General features: G+C 36.7%; 1 protein-coding gene across 1 annotated transcript in view; it reads left to right on the top strand.

The window, feature by feature from the left end:
• The window catches only part of LOC127681622 (zinc finger protein 665-like), a 384770-nt gene that overhangs the window by 196881 nt on the left and 170362 nt on the right, over positions 1–17527 (top strand).

The raw sequence follows: 17527 nt of genomic DNA, 5'->3' as shown, positions 1-17527 counted from the left end.
AACTCCTATTCTGGGGTGTCTGATGTGGATTGTGTGCCTAGCCTCCATAGACACATACATGCATGCACCCACAGAGATTACACAAATACACACAAAATTTTAAAACCTAAAATTTTACATGTTAACCATTAGTCAGTATTGCAATTGCTATAAGTTAGTGCCAGTTCAGAGAGTCCTGAGTAACAAGCCAGCAGTGGAGAAAAAGGCAAGACTCTAAAATATGGAGGGAGTGGGTATATGGAAACACATACTGTCATGTGCCAGTCACATGGAATTATTAATTTTTTAAAAACATGGCTTCTCACCCAAATCCTGCCTCAGAATATACATGAAACACAAGGATAGGTTGAAAACATGAATAACATAAGGGAAGGGACAGAGAATGAAGAGATGATAGTTGGGCAAGGACTCTGGGGCACTTCATGTGCAAAGGCCACTCATTTGAAAGTGCAAGCAATAGGGGATTTAGATGTCAAGCATCTAAATTATAGTTGATTATTGTTACAAATAGTAATATCGGAAATAGCAAAGAAAACAAAATGTAATAACACTATCAGAATTTTTCTTGATAAATATTCAAATAAACATAATATGCATAAAAGAGGATAATCCCTAGTTCAAGTGATAGAAAATATACTGACAACAGGAATTCATGCACAGCAGAATTTTGAGAGGCATAAAAAATATGTTGTCATCAATTTATGAAATGTAAAACTCATTTGATGAAAGCATCAAGGGGTAAGAAAACATGGGTATAGTAATACATAAATTTTCAGGGAATAATCAGGACATTTTTTCAAAGCATGACACTTATGATTTTTGTTTGTGACATGCAGTTTGAGTATTGTCATCTCTATCAGGAACAGATCATAAATTCCTGCTCCAGTGATAGATGCTGGGCTTTAGGTTCAATAATAAATTCGTGAAATGGTGTATAACCTGGAATTATTTTGTCTAGGTGTATAATGGGAAAAGTACATCTTCCATTTTATGGATACTGAACAAGAGCTCATTCAAGAATGCAAAGAATAAACCATGGTTGTACATACTTCCTCAATGAAATCATCATGAACACTGGGTTTCTACTTTAAAACTTGGAACTAATATTTATTCAAATAAATACCTGATTCAGGATACACACAAATCCACACTTTTGAGCCTTCCAGTCAAGGTTTACTGTCATTTGATTCATCATAAACTTTTTTTTTAAGTTTAAAGCAGCAACGAAGCTTCTTTATTATTGCTTCTATTGACATAAATTAAGGTAAACCATTTCATGTCATTCTGTGATGGAAACAACTGGCAGGTTCAGTTTTTCTTTCTATCTTTCTTTCTTTCTTTTTCTTTTTTCTTTTTTTTTTTTTCCCGAAACAGGATTTCGCTGTGTAGCCCTGACTGTCCTGGAACTCATTGTGTAGATCAGGCTGGCCTTGAATTCAGAAATCCACCTGCCTCTGCCTCCCAAGTGCTGGGATTACAGGCCAGTTTTTCTTTTCTTTCTTTCTTTTTTTTTGTTAATCTTTTTAATTTCATTCGATATATTTTTTATTTACATTTCAAATGATTTCCCCTTTTCTGGTCCCCCACTCCCCGAAAGTCACATAAACCCCCTTCTCTCCCCCTATTCTCCCACCCACCCCTTCCCACTTCCCTGTTCTGGTTTTGCCTTATACTGCTATACTGAATCTTTCCAGAACCAGGGGCCACTCCTCCATTCTTCTTGTACCTCATTTGATGTGTGGATTATGTTTTGGGTATTCCAATTTTCCAGGCTAATATCCACTTATTAGTGATTACATACTATGACTGATCTTTTGAGTCTTGGTTACCTCACTTAGTATGATGCTCTCTAGCTCCATCCATTTTCCATCCAATGAATTTCATGAATTCATTGTTTCTAATGGCTGAATAGTACTCCATTGTGTATATATACCACATTTTTTTGCATCCATTCTTCTGTTGAGGGATACCTGGGTTCTTTCCAGCTTCTGGCTATTAGAAATAAGGTTACTATGAACATAGTGGAGCATATATCCTTATTACATGCTGAGGAATCCTCTGGGTATATGCCCTGGAGTGGTATAGCAGGATCTTTTGGAAGTGATGTGCCCAGTTTTCTGAGGAACCGCCAGACTGATTTCCAGAGTGGTTGTACCAATTTGCAACCCCACCAGCAGTGGAGGAGTGTTCCTCTTTCTCCACATCCTCGCCAACACCTGCTGTCTCCTGAGTTTTTAATCTTAGCCATTCTGACTGGTGTAAGGTGAAATCTCAGGGTTGTTTTGATTTGCATTTCTCTGATGACTAATGAAGTTGAGCATTTTTTAAGATGTTTCTCCGCCATCCTACGTTCTTCAGGTGAGAATTCTTTGTTTAACTCTGTACCCCATTTTTTAATAGGTTTATTTAGTGTTCTGGGGTCTAACTTCTTGAGTTCTTTGTATATATTGGATATGAGCCCTCTATCTGATGTAGGGTTGGTGAAGATCTTTTCCCAATTTCTTGGTTGTCGATTTGTCCTTTTGATGGTGTCCTTTTCTTTACAGAAACTTTGTAATTTTATGAGGTCCCATTTGTCAATTTTTGATCTTAGAGCATACACTATTGGTGTTCTGTTCAGGAACTTTCCCCCTATCATAACTTTTTAAAGTAGTTAAACTAAAACAGCAATGTGTAGTGTTCAGACTCTGGGACTCTGGATTACTAGAAGACCATGGCATTCTAGCTTAGCATTCAGTTCACCTGGACTGTTATTTTCTTTGTGCATATTTCTATGTTAATTTTCTTTTGGATCCAGGTAAAGTCACCTTTGTATTATGACTGTACCATACTCACTCTCTTTCTGTATTCTGCACTACTGTCTGTGCAAGATCATTGTGGGATTTTCTAAAGAAATTTGTGAAATCAGTACTCTATCTGCTGACTTATCACTGTTAGAAGGAAAACTGAAGGACTGGATTTCCACACTTGATTTTTCCTGTCTTAGTGTTATGGCATAGAAAGTTTATGTATTCACTTGTTCCTAGGAAATCATTATTTTGCTCATCAATTCTCATTAATTTTACATGACTTTCTATGGCACTCGATCATCTGATTTTTCCCAGTGACAATCTTAACTACTGAGTCAGGGGTGTAGAAAGAAACCATCCATATAATGGTTCCATACCAAGAGAAATATTTGACATGAGAAAAATGTAAGGTCAATGTAATACATAAAAAGTGCTGATTAGTTGCTGATAATGATAATTTTCACAGGGGTTGTCAAAGATCGACCATCATAAAACATATTTTTTATGGTCTTGGGACCTGATACACCACTCCTGTTATCAATCTGCATGTGGGTCTGTAACATGTAGATGTATCAACATGCGAGTTCGTCGAATTGTAATAAACCTTTACCATACTATTGAAAAAGTGGAGAAAAAACTGGCTTAAAGTTGTCACATAAGTAAATTATGTTTAAAGACATCTCTGACTTTTAATTGTAATATTCTACATATTAATGCATTCATATGGATGTCAAGGGATCCAGATCAATACATACAAACGTGTGCATGGGAGTTAGAAAACAGGGCCATATTGAAAGGAGAGGTAAGTTGGAAATAAAAGTTTTATCTTATGAAAAATTGAAAGCCTTCTTAGATGATGATAAAATTGTAACTAAATCTGATGACATTTTCTTTGGCAAAATGCATGATATTTGAGAGATAGAATCTTTGTACTCCAAGACAGCAGACACACATGCACTATATATATATATATATATATATATATATATATATATATATATATATATATATATATATATATATATATACTGTATCTTCCTGGTAAGAATGAAGTGGAGTCTTATGTGATTCAATTGGAGGCATCAGTCAAGGTTGCCACTTGCCATTTGTCCTTGACTCTAGACGCAGGAATTTAAGTTCTCAGAAATAGCTCTGAGTAATCGTGTTTGCAGCACATATGTATGTGCTTTCCATTTGTGCTCGGTGCTGGCTGATGTTAGAAGCCTCAGATTATAAATATATTCCTTTCCACACTAAATATGTCACTCCATGCTCAATATCTGAAGAAATGTTAACGATTCCTCATATCATTTTGCTTTTAATAAATTTATGTCATCTAGTTTTGTACATAATGGAGTTGTCTTAATTTCATCTTTATATTTTTCAAACCCTGTGGTGAAATTTCAAAAAGTGTTATAATATTTGAGAGTGGAAGAAAAACATCAAAAAGATTAATGAGTGCTTCTATGATAAAAACTCAACTTTCAGAATTAATTCTTTTGTTTTTATTCATGCATAAGTATATGTATGTATACATATGTAGTTGTGTGCATATATGTGTATGTTTAGGTTTTGATATATATGCCAGAAGACCCATATCACACATTCTTTCTCTCATGTGAACCTACAAGAAAGATGAGCAGAGATTAAATTTGTAATACTAAGGCTCCAAGAGTCTCACTGTATTCATATTTATTACTGATTGGGAACCTGAGATCATCCTGAAAAAATGCCAAGATTCAGATATATGCATAGTCAGGAAGATATTCCAACAGTGATAGTATTTTAACAGATTTGATATCACAAGTGAGTCATCAAATGGCATACCCTGATATGGTTCATTTTATGCCTATGTATACATATTATCCCCGGCAGTTATCAGTAAGTTTTTACCATGCCTCCTCCTTAATTTTTATCACTATTGTTTTGTAGTAGAGCTTGAGGGGGGATGGTGATTCCCCTGTGAACTTCTCATATTGTCGAGATTCGTTTTTGCTATCCTGTTTTTTTCCATTCCAGATCAACTTGGGAATTGGTCTATCTCCCTGAAGAATTGACTTGGAGTTGTGATGGGTATTGCTTTGATTCTGTAGGTTGATTTGGGTAAGATGGCCATTTTTTCTTTTTTAATCCTGTTGATCCATTAGCATAGGAGATCTTTAAATTTTCTGAGGTCTTATGTGTTTTATTTCTTCAGGGACTTGAAGTTCTTGTCAAATAGATCTTACACTTGCTTGATTAGAGTGACTATCATGAAGGGTGTTATTTTTCTAATTTGGAGTTGCCTTGTGAACCTTCTCCCACCTTAATTTTCAAATAAAGGCTTGAGCCAATGATTGGGCTGGAGAAAGGGGGAGGAGCTGAGAGTTTAGGGGAGGAGCCACAGGGAAGGAATAGGAAGGGAAGAGCTCCTAGGGTTCGAAAGAGAGGCTGCAGGGAGAGAAGCTTGTGGCCTGGAGAAACTGCAAGTTACATGGGATAATATAGATGGGAATAGAGTAGTGTAGTGGGGGATCTGCCCAATCTATGCTTATAGATTGTTTTGTTTACTGATTGAGTTGAGACTTCTTTTACTGGGTAATTGGGTTGGAGACACCGTTGGGTTTTGATTGAATTGTGATTAGAAGTAGTGGGTCTTACTTTATGGTAACTGAAACTGTTCCTTATGGATTTTCTACAATCTTAAACTCTCAGTGAGCTGAGGGATTTTATGTATAATCGTCTGCATTCTTTTCTCTTTATCTATTGAGCAAAGCATTGTGAAAAGTCCAAGTACTTTCTGAAGAATATATTATAATGATAAACATGACATTTTCACCTTAGAACAAAGAGGCTTGAAAAGTGCTGTGAAAGGAGCTTATAGTAAAAGTACCAGGGATTTTTTATCCTTTGAGGTAGGGATGATCAGGGATTCAGGAGACTGAAAATGAAACCGGCGGGTTCCCTTGAAAGCTGCTGTGATGATGTACAAATTAGTAGAGGTGCTTTTTTTGAATAGGAATTTGGTTCAGTTCCCAAAACACAGAGTAGCTGATAACCAACCTTAATGTCAGTTTGGACATCTGATGCCTTTTTCTGAGTGTAGATGGCAACAAACATGGAAAATACACACAGACTCTCACCAAACATAAATCTCAGCTAACATAAGCATATCTATCAAAAAAGTGAGGAAACAAAGATGGTACAAGTTTGTTTTCCATGTTCTGTCTCTGTATAATTGATCCTGTAGGTATCTATTTCAAATAATCACAAGATTTTCATAATGTTCTTGTGATTGAATTTCTATGTAAAATTAATATTAGAGAAATTATAATTTACTTAGCTGTGCATTTCACTGATGAGGTCACCATTGTATCTGTATCTCTTTGTGCCTGAATAACAGTATTAAATGATTTTTTTAAGATTGTGACATATTGTAACAGTAGGAAAATTCATGCTTTTAGATTTTTTTGTCTGAAAGACTTGAAAGATTCTTCAGACACCATTCATTTTTTGTTCCATTTTTACATTTCCTAAACTGACTTTGATAAAATTCTGCACAAACTTTCAAACTATCCCTCTTGTCTTTCCATTGATTGATATCATCTGTTCTATTCCTCAGCCCATATTCAATAATTTCCACTAGACTAATTTTAATGTTCATTTTTATTCTAATTAGGGATGCTTTTGAACTCTGATTTCTTAAAATTCCATATCACTTTAGAATTACTTTTTATATTGTGCAGAAATGGTTCATTCCTGCTGAAAAAAAATTGTTTGCCAAGGAAACTTCCTTTTCAGTTGTATATACATGTGAAGTGAGAACATGCTATTCTTATAACATGCATGTGTGGTCTACTGATTTCTTTGAGTTAAATTTGTACCAAATCACCCTGTTAAAATACTTAACAAGTGTAATTTTCTTGTACAATTTTTGGGCTCACTTATGTATACTGTCATATCATCAGAAAATAGTGATACTTTGACTTCTTCCTTTCCAATTTGCATCCTCTTTATCTCCTTTAGCTTTCTTATTACTCTAGCTAGAATTTTACATGGTATGTTGATGAGATGTTGGGAAAGTGAGCAGCCTTGTCCCCAAATTTATTAGAAATGCCTTAATTTTCTTTCCATTTAATTTGGTATTTGGTATTGTTTGCTGTCTATAACCTGTATTGTGTTTAGATATGATCACTGTATCCCTTCTCTCTCCAAGACTTATAAAAAGGAGTGTTGCATTTTGTCAAACATAATTTTGGAATCTACGGAGATATTTATGTGGGGTTTCCGTTCCATTATAAAATGATGTATTATTGTGATGGCTTTTCTTGGCTGTCACCTTGACTACATATAAAATGAACTACAATCCAGAAATAGAGGGAACACCTGTGATTCAGATCTGAGTCTCTAAGGCACAGGCATCTGACCCAGAATTTGTCATGGGATGACACATGCTTCTGATCTAGATGTTGAGGCATGGTGGCCATGAGAAGCTTAGGTGCCAGGAGTCATCATAGGACAAGTTTATATGTCCTAATATCATAGGACAAATTGGTAATCTTCCTGAGATTACTTTACTTTAGACTAACAAAATTATGACAGAGCTTCAGTAGGCAGGGTCCCAGAGAAAATCACTTTAGAAAAGATTCCTGCTATTGATGTGTTTTGCTTGTTACTTTTAAACATCCATGACAATCACTAGGTATCAGCTCACCATTTTGGGCAGATCTCTGCAGAACTACAAGACAGACTATCTTGTGATGCACTAAAGTTATGTAGATGGTTTCTTTATCCTATATAATGGTGATCCTATAAGAATTCCATAGTTGATAGTAATTATTAAGCTCTTTAATAACACTATAAAGTCCATTCTGATAGTCAGAACTGCAGTGAAAACTCTGATAGACTTTAGTGTCACTTCTGATAGTCAGCACTGCAATCAGAACTCTTCCAGTCTTTAGTGTTACATCTGAGAAAGTAAAGACACATTCTCTTACTCAGAAGGTGTATAACAATTAATTAAACATTTTTAAAAAGGAACAAGCATCCCATTACTAGGGCAGAAGAGAAAATAGTGACTAGGTTTCTGTTTATACAACTTGACTAATAACTTAATATGTTTAACCCTCCATGAACCTTAGGAGCTGTGATAGGTGATGAATGTATAACCATGTAATCACTCTTAATGATATACATGTACACATTCATTGTTGTAAACTTTTTATTCGATTTATGATTTGAATTTATGATGAACTTGTGATCAACTTTTTACCATGTTATCATGTATTCTGAAGGATGTATAAGTGCTGAGTATAAAGTGATGAATGCAAATTTCCATTGTCTAGTTCATTATCATTCTGCTTTTTCCCTTTTTCTTAGAGAGCTTTCAGAGGAAAATTTTACAGTGTTTATAGGAATAAACACTAAAATCACTTTTTAAAGTGTCCTCTTTTCTTCCATCAGCTTTAACTAGCAGGCTGTAAGTTTGAGCCCTGCAATTCCTGAGTAGATAGAAGAGAGGATACATTGCTTATAACCCTACTGTTAGGCTACAGGTGGTAATTGCCTAAGCCAACAGCTTTTGCCCCTCAGAATGAAAAAAAATTCGGCCTTTTTAGAAGTTATCACCAGAATTCAGTATAGGTAGAGAGTTAGAACATCTGGAGACCATCAGCCTTTAAAGCCACAGCAGAATTCTGCTCTCTGTCTTATTTTAACCACCTTCAGGCTGGGAGGCTCCCAACAGACCCTCTTCTCCAAATGACCAGATCAGATCTCTGGGCACCTACATGGGGAGTACCCTATTGCACATGCTCAGGTAGTGGGACAGCTTTTATTAGCCTCAGCTGATCCCTGTGTCCTTCTCTGAGACTTAGATTTAAATAAAAAAGTAAAATGATGCTCAATTTCTTTCACAAAATAAATGTGTAACTGGAGGTATCCAGACATGTAAAATGGAAAATGATGCAGCTTTAGGATCCAGACTGTGGAAGGAGTCCTCTATAATATTTTTGTACCTGTAGGAAGCTCTGAGTTCAGTCCCCTGCAGTGCATAAAACCCCATGTAGTAGCATAAGCCTTTAAACCTAGCACTGAGTGAAGTGACAAAGCAGGGTCAGAAGTTGAAGACTGACCTCAGTGAGACACTGACTTTGAAGTTAGCCAGGGCTGCTTGAGAAATCCTATCAAAAATGAAACCTGGCAGGCATAGTGGCACATACTTTTATCCAGTTCTGGGGAACCAGAGGAAGGTAGATCTCTGTAAGTTCAAGGTCAACCCGGTTTACATAGGGCGTTCCAGACAAGACTCCACTGTGAGACTCTGTCTCTAAATGAATAAATAAATAAGCCAAGTTATGTAACATAGCTTCAATTTCAGCTCTGAGGCAGAAGAGGGAGGTTGTCCTTGCACTTTCTTTGTAGACCAGAGTGGCCTTTAATTTACAGACATCCTCTCTTCTCTAATTCCATTCTGACTTATAGTTGTGCATCACTGTAATGAGCTTACTCCCCTGAGGGCCTCATTTCCTCTCCTAGCTCTTTAAGCCTTTAGGATGCTAAGTGGTTTTTAACCCTGAGGATTCTGAACACCCAAGCTAGGCATCCCCAACCTCATAAGGAGAAACTAGAAAAACAATATAATCTTGGCTCTGAGAAAACACACCAGAGTCTCATCTACCACACAAGAGGATGCTTTCATGTGCCAGGTAATGCATAGAAGAAAATGATAGGTTTTAGCACTTTTCATGAACACAAAATGATACTTTTTACCTTATTGAGCAGTTGTTATGCCATCACAACAAGCACCCCTAGTTTGAAAATTCAAAATCTAATGAATGCGTTCCCAAATTATAAATTCTTATAGTACCAGAGTATTGCCATTAGTGGAAAAAGTCCATGATCTTATGAGTTTGAAGGCTTTATTGTCATCTTAACTAAATTTAGAGTCACCGAGGAATATGTGACTAGACATGTCTATGAGCAATTCCTCAGAGCTTCAGATGACAATTGAACACACAACCTATATGCATGCAGCATCAAACAGTGGGCTGTGGACCTCAGCAAGTAGAAAGAAAACAGAACCACCACGCTTGTCTCCCTGCTTCTGAAATGCAGATACAATGTGGCCATTCATATTCATGCTTCTGTCACCATGCTTTCCTTGCAAGCCAGGCTTATATTTCTCTGAAAGCAAGAACCTATTCTTCTAAACAAAGCCTTGATTAAGTTGTTTTTGTCAGGACTGTCATCTGTCTCTCTGTCTGTCTGTCTGAGTCTGTATCGATTATCTACAATTTTGTTTCTTTGAGTGTATGAGCATGAGATTGGAGATCAGAGAATAACTTACAGGATGTGGCTCTCAACTTCCACTGACTGTGTCCAAGGGACAGAATTCAGGTCACCAGGATTGTGTAGCAAGCACTTTTACCTAAAGAGACATCTTATTATCTCTTGAGCTGGCTCTCTCTACAATGGATGCTTGTGAATAAAATCCATAATGATTTTAGCTGAGCAGTGTTGGTACATTCCTTTAATGCCCAGCCTCCTCTACAGAGTGAGTTCCAGGACAGCCATGGTTATACAGAGAAACTCTGTCTCAAAAAAAAAAAATTTCCTCATCCAAAGATGTTTGTATTTTTCCTCATTATGCATGTAAATAGGTTAAACAAAAATCCTCAGATAAAAAGAGACATTTTCATGATATATTGTCTTTCCTTCATGTTTATCCTTTAGACTGGTGTTGGTATGTTTTATTCTTGTCCCATGAAAAGTTCCAGATTCATTCTGAATACTATTTTCCCATTTTCATTCTCTATATGCACAGCCAAATCTGCATGATTATACATCAAAACCAAGAGCCCTGGAAGGTAAAGGCTAAGGAGACTCTCACAAATGATTCAGGTATGTTAGAAGGATTGAACAAGGGGAATGGAGCTCACCAGGCAGAAGAAAGAGCACGTGAATTTGTTTTTTGCAGAAGCTATTTGATTAATGATTCTAGAAAATTTCAACGAGAATAATATTAGATGTGACAATATGAGCCAGGCATGGTGGTGCATGCCTGTAATCCCAGCACATGGGAGGCAGAGGCAAGAGGATTTCTGAGTTCGAGGCCAGCCTGTTCTCCAGTGTGAGTTCCAGGACAGCTAGGACTACACAGAAAAACCCTGTCTCAAAAAACAAAAACAAAAACAAAACAAAAAACAAACAAACAATCAAAAAACAGTAGTAGATGTGACAATATGGATTCCCCATGGTAGGCAGTGCAGTCAGCAGTCAATTGATGTCAATTTTTAATTAGTTTTGAGACTCTTAATTAGAAGATGGCCATTGAAAACAAAGTTTCTTTTAGGCAGACTAAAATCATCATCAGGGTGTGGCAAGTTCCTTTTACATATGAAGCAAAGATCAGTAGTGGATTCAGCCATAGTGCCCTTGAACTTCCTTTTGTGTTTTAGCCAGATTCTCAGTTTAATCTCTCAATTTTATTTCCTGACCTCAGCTTGAACAAGAAAATTTTCTGTTACACACATATATTCTTGCCACTGTGATACCAATGGAAATGCCTTTTCTGACAGATTGAGATTGTAGATCACAGGATGCAAATTGGCATCTGGCCATGGATATCTATACCCCAGGCCCCACTCTGTAGAGCATTTTTGACCCTGTGAATGCTACCACCAGAGAGTTCATCTGTGATATTTGTTCACAGAGTGAATGGTCTGATCTCAGTTGTTTTTCTCCAGAAGATACACTTGCTTTCTGATTCACCTATTCTGTCCAGTGGAAATGATATTTGGACCTTGAATCGTGTTCTCAATCATGCAGTGTGTTGAATTAGTCCTATTTAGAGTGGAATAATTACTGTTGACCTTTCCTGTACTGTTTGGTGGAGTCTCTTTTCCTTAGTATTCTGAGTTATGTTTCTTCTCTTCTTACATTCTAGAAGTATTGGATTTTTCATATGGCTGTACATTTAACTTTCATTCCACTATTGTTTTTTGTTGTCTGGGAGGCTTACTGCATCTTTCTATTTGCCTTGATGTAGGCCTAGAAACCTCTAGCCTCTAAACAATCTCATCTAGTCCCAGAGTGTTTTCAGCCTCTGAAATTTCCTGCTGAATAAGCTTCCCCTTTCTTAATCATTCTCAACTCTTAACTGGCTGGTTCAACTCAGCTGTTCTAGCTCAAAATCATCTCCCAGCTGCCTTAATGAATCTGATTTTTCTCTGAGACACTGTATTGCTCTACTTCGACTTTAATTAACTGTAGCAATCTTTTTTTAAAAAAAACCTTCTGGCCCCTGTCTTTCCCTTGCTCATTCTATCTTTACCTATCTAGCACCTTCTTTTTTCTTGTCTTTTCTTGTCTTTTCTTCCTTCCTTCCTTCCTTCCTTCCTTCCTTCCTTCCTTCCTTTCCTTCTTTCTTTCTTTCTTTCTTTCTTTCTTTCTTTCTTTCTTTCTTTCTTTCTTTCTTTCTTTCTTTCTTTCTTTCTTTCTTTCTTTCTTTCTTTCTTTCTTTCTTTCTTTCTTTTATTGCTGTTTGCTTTTTGTTTTCCAGACAGAGTTTCTCTGTGTAGTCTTGGCTTTCCTGGAACTCACTCTGTACACCAGGCTGGCCTTGAACTCAGAAATCCTCTTGCCTCTGCCTCCCAAGTGCTGGGATTAAAGCCATGCACCACTACTGCCCAGCACATGTTCTTTTCAATCTTAATCTGTAACACTCTCCCAGTAAAACTGTTACCTTCTTCCTCACTGTTGCTCTGCCCTCTCAACTGTACTGTACTGCTGCTAATGCGCTCTACTGTATTCCTTTACTATTCTCTTCTTCTTGTACTGTTATCATTATCTCCCTTAAGAAGCTTCCCTTTCCCTCTCTCAATTCAGCAGAGTTGTGCATAACCTGTTATGTCAGATCTTTGGGTGACATTTCACATTTTCTGCTATTCAATTTGACAAAACTTTCAAACATGGGTGCCTCCTTCTACTGAATAACTGTCCTTTTTTTTTGTTTAGTATTAAAGTGAGCACTAAGGGCTTGATTTTATTCCATTCATTGTGATTCAAATTTGTGCTAGGGGCTAAACCACACCCTAAGTTGGAACAGGTTCAAATATCCCTATATAATAAATATTCCTATATAATATCCAGTCAGTTTACTTCTACAGAATTTCTTCTTCCTAACTGAAAACTAAGATTCACAAATCATACTCTTCATTAAGTAGATATCTGTTTCATTTATTCTGACTTCTACCAAGGATTTTATTGTGAGCTTCTTTGATGATTGTTCAATGAAATTGTTCTTTGTGAGATTATATTCTTTAGGATTTGTAATCTAGAAGGTTTGCTTGAATTGTGAGTGGGAAAGTATGGTTGATATTGTTCTCCATTCCTTGTGTGGAATAGAGCTTTACTATGTTGTAGGTAAGGAATCCTTCCTAGTTCTCTTGCATTCATTCATTCTTCACAAGAAATGTATTATTTCCTATGACCTCATGAAAATTTTGTCTTATTCTTTTATGCATATTTTCATCGGATAATTCTCTAAGTAGGTTTTTGACTACGTTCAAATGTACCTTATGCACTGTCTATCCTAGCAGCTATTTTCCTGGATTTAATACTATAGTTGCTAGTTATTTTCTCTCAGGCCATGAAAAACATTATTCAATGTTCTCCTGATTTTAATCTTTGGACAAATATTTAGTACTACTCTATGCTAATATAATATCACCTCTTTTGATGGTACGGCATAGGAGACGACAAGTGAAAAGAGATATACATTGTTACAGCACTTAGATGTGACAATAATGAGACACATCCAAAAGTACAGGTATCCAATCTCTGAAAGACTTTCCTAGAGAATGCTAGGCTAGAATGTTATGGTCTTCTAGTACTCAAGAGTCCCAATGTGTCTAGACGCAACACATTGATATTTGAGTTCATCTACTTTAAAAAGATTGTGATGAACAAAGTGAAAGTAAATTCTAACTGGAAGTCTCAAAAGTGTGGAATTGTATCTATTCAGAATCAGGTGTATATTTGAGGAAATGTCAGTTCCAAAATTTTAAGTGGAAGTCCTAATGTTCATATTGTCTTCATGGTAGAGGTATGTACAACCATGGGTTATTCTTCCCATTCTAGAAGGAGCTCTTTTTCAATCTCCATGAAATTGAAGACATATTTCACCTGTTATTCACATAGACAAAATAATTCCTTGATATACATTCATCTTATGTATTTACTAGATTTGAATGTAAAGCACCGCATCCATCACTAGATCAGGAATTTACGATCTGTTGCTGGTAGAAATGACAACAGTCATAAACAATAACAGCCAAGAATCATAAAGTGATATGCTTTGAAAAGAATGTCCTGATTACTTCCTAAAAAATCATGTATTCCTATGACCACTTATTATTACCCACTTGATTCTGTCCACAAATGCCCAGAGCATCCAGTTTTACATATTGTAAATTTGTGACAGTATTATTTTTTTCCCTGCATCTCCAATTTCTGTTTTACAGAAATTCCTGTTGTCAGAGAAATTTTCTATCACACAAATTAGGATTTATCCTCATTTTCCATGCAAATTACAGTTTTTACAATATTGACAGAGAAACATTCTGGGAAATATTTGCATTATATGGTTTCTTTGCTATTTTAGATATTACAAAGCTCCTGGAATTGATTTTAATCTGTGCTGTGTAAATACATAGTGCTTGCATTTTCAGTTGAGTGCCTTTGCAAAAGAAGTTCCCCAGAGTGCTTGCAAAGTTGCCATCTCTTTATGCTCAGTCCTCTCTCCCTTTATTCAGGTTTTCAATATATCCTTATGTTTCATATATGTTCTGAAAGAGGTTTTGGATGGGTATTTACACTATCATATATTCATAATTCCATATTTCATGGTAAATGACATTATGGGTTTCCATGACTCTAGTTCCTCCACCTTTTAGAGCTTTTCCTATTTCCCAACTGCTGGCTTTTATTTTATTGATATATTTTTATTTATGTTTCAAATGATTTCCCCTTTTCTGGGTCCCCACTCGCCGCATGTCCCATAAGCCCTCTTCCGTCCACCTGTTCTTCCATCCACCCCTTCCTACTTCCCTGTTCTGGAATTCCCCTATACTCTTGCACTGAGTCTTTCCGGAACCAGGGGCCACTCCTCCATTCTTTTTGGACATCATTTAATTTGTGGATTATGTCCTGGGTATTCAAAGTTTCTAGGCTAATATCCACTTATCAGTGAGTGCATACCATGATTGATCTTTTGAGACTTGGTTACCTCCCTTAGTATGATGTTCTCCAGCTCCATCCATTTGTCTAAGAATTTCATGAATTCATTGTTTCTTATGGCTGAATAGTACTCCGTTGTGTATATATACCACATTTTTTGTATCCATTCCTCTGTTGAAGGATACCTAGGTTCTTTCCAGCTTCTGGCTACTACAAATAGGGCTGCTATGAACATAGTGGAACATGTGTCCTTATTGCATGCTGAAGAATCCTCTGGATATATGCCCAAGAGTGGTATAACAGGGTCCTCAGGAAGTGACATGCCCAGTTTTCTGAGGAACCGCCAGACTGATTTCCAAAGTGGTTGCACCATCTTGCAATCCCACCAGCAGTGGAGGAGCGTTCCTCTTTCTCCACATCCTCGCCAACACCTGCTGTCTCCCGAGTTTTTGACCTTAGCCATTCTGACTGGTGTGAGGTGAAATCTCAGGGTTGTTTTGATTTGCATTTTCCTAATGATTAATGATGTTGAACATTTCTTAAGGTGTTTCTTTTTAAGTGGGGTACGGAGCTAAACAAATGGGGTTATTTGTTTCTCTGGGTTCTACTTTCTTGAGTTCTTTGTATATATTAGATATTAGCCCTCTGTCAGATTTAGGGTTGGTGAAGATCCTTTCCCAGTCTATTGGTTGATCGTATACTTAAGTGACCCTAAAAACTCTACTAGAGAACTCCTACAGCTGATAAACAACTTCAGCAAAGTGGCTGGCTACAAAATCAATGCAAGCAAATCAATAGCCTTTATATATTCAAAGGATAAGCAGACGGAGAAAGAAATTAAGGAAATGACCCCCTTCATAATAGCTACAAACAGCATAAAGTATCTTGGGGTGACTCTAATCAAACAAGTGAAAGACCTATATGGCAAGAACTTCAGATCTCTGAAGAAGGACATCGAAGAAGATCTCAGAAAATGGAAAAATCTTCCATGCTCGTGGATTGGCAGGATTAATATAGTTAAAATGGCCATCTTGCCAAAGGCAATCTACAGATTCAATGATATCTCCATAAAAATCACAACCCAGTTCTTCGTAGAGCTAGAAAGAGCAATTCTCAAATTCATCTGGAATAACAAAAAACCCAGGATAGCTAAAACTATTCTCAACAGTAAAAGGACTTCAGGGGGATTCAGTATCCCAGACTTTAAACTCTACTACAGAGCAATAGTGATAAAAACAATATTAGGCAAGCGGATCAATGGAATAGGATTGAAGACCCAGAAATGAACCAACACACCTATGGTCACTTGGTCTTCGACAAAGGAGCTGAAAGCATCCAGTGGAAAAAAGATAGTCTTTTCAGCAAATGGTGCTGGTTGGATTGGAGGTCAGCATGCAGAAGAATGCGCATCGATCCATTCTTATCTCCTTGTACCAAGCTCAACTTGAAATGGATCAAGGATCTCCACATAAAACCCGACACACTGAAACTAATCGAAAAGAAACTGGGGAAGACCCTGGAGGACATGGGCACAGGGGAAAAGTTCCTGAATAGAACACCAATAACTTATGCTCTAAGATCAAGAATTGACAAATGGGACCTCATAAAACTACAAAGTTTCTGTAAGACAAAGGACACCATCAAAAGGACAAAACAACTGCTGGCTTTTTACACAACACTCTCTCAATTGGCAGTTTTCCTTTTACAAACTATGTTTCTCTAACTTAGGCTGAAAGCCCCAACAAATTAAATGCATTTCCAGTATTTCTACATATAACAGTATATCATTTATAAATTCACTTTTAGGCCTGTGATCTTTAGAGTGAATTTTGAACAGTTTCCAGTGCCATGTCTGTATTTACTTTGTAGGCTAATCTCAGTTCAAACCAGTAAAATTTCTGTTACCTACTTCTCACTTCTACACTGGTAAACATACATTGTCAAACAGGTTGGTATACTAGCACAGGTGTCAGCATCTAAGGAGAGCCATTATTGGCTCCTTACACCCATCAGCCTTCAGATCCCTTTTAAGAAGTTTGTATTCTAAACCAGCATGTCCAGTGTAGACACTGAGTTGTCTTCTGACTTCTCAGATTATTCTTTATGAATGTATAAAACCAAATGTTATTTTCTTGTATTTTTATAACTTAATTAGTATATTTTCAGATTGTATTATTCTCTTGGGATATTTGTAGCTCTTGAGTTGAAGAATTATTATTTTTGTGATTTGAGAAAACTTGCCTTCCCCATATCCTTCTGAGAACATTGAAAATACTCTAAATGTTATGTTCTTTTTATAAGCACTGCTGCATTGTAATAAGTTAGTGTGGAGAATTTGTACATTCTCTCTTCTGAGTAGAGTAGATTGATGACAGTTGCCTTCAGTTTGTGTAGTGATAAGTTTAGGATGTTGGCTAAAATCTTCATTAGACTCCGTTGTATTCTTTCTGTTCCATATTCTTCAGAGCTTTCATAGTTATCCACTGTGATACTTGACCCTAGGCCCTTCTCTCACTGAT

Source organism: Apodemus sylvaticus, chromosome 3 (assembly GCF_947179515.1).
Source record: "Apodemus sylvaticus chromosome 3, mApoSyl1.1, whole genome shotgun sequence".
Lineage (NCBI taxonomy): Eukaryota > Metazoa > Chordata > Mammalia > Rodentia > Muridae > Apodemus > Apodemus sylvaticus.
Note: the sequence above shows the minus strand (reverse complement) of the source record. Positions and strands in the feature narration are given on the sequence as shown.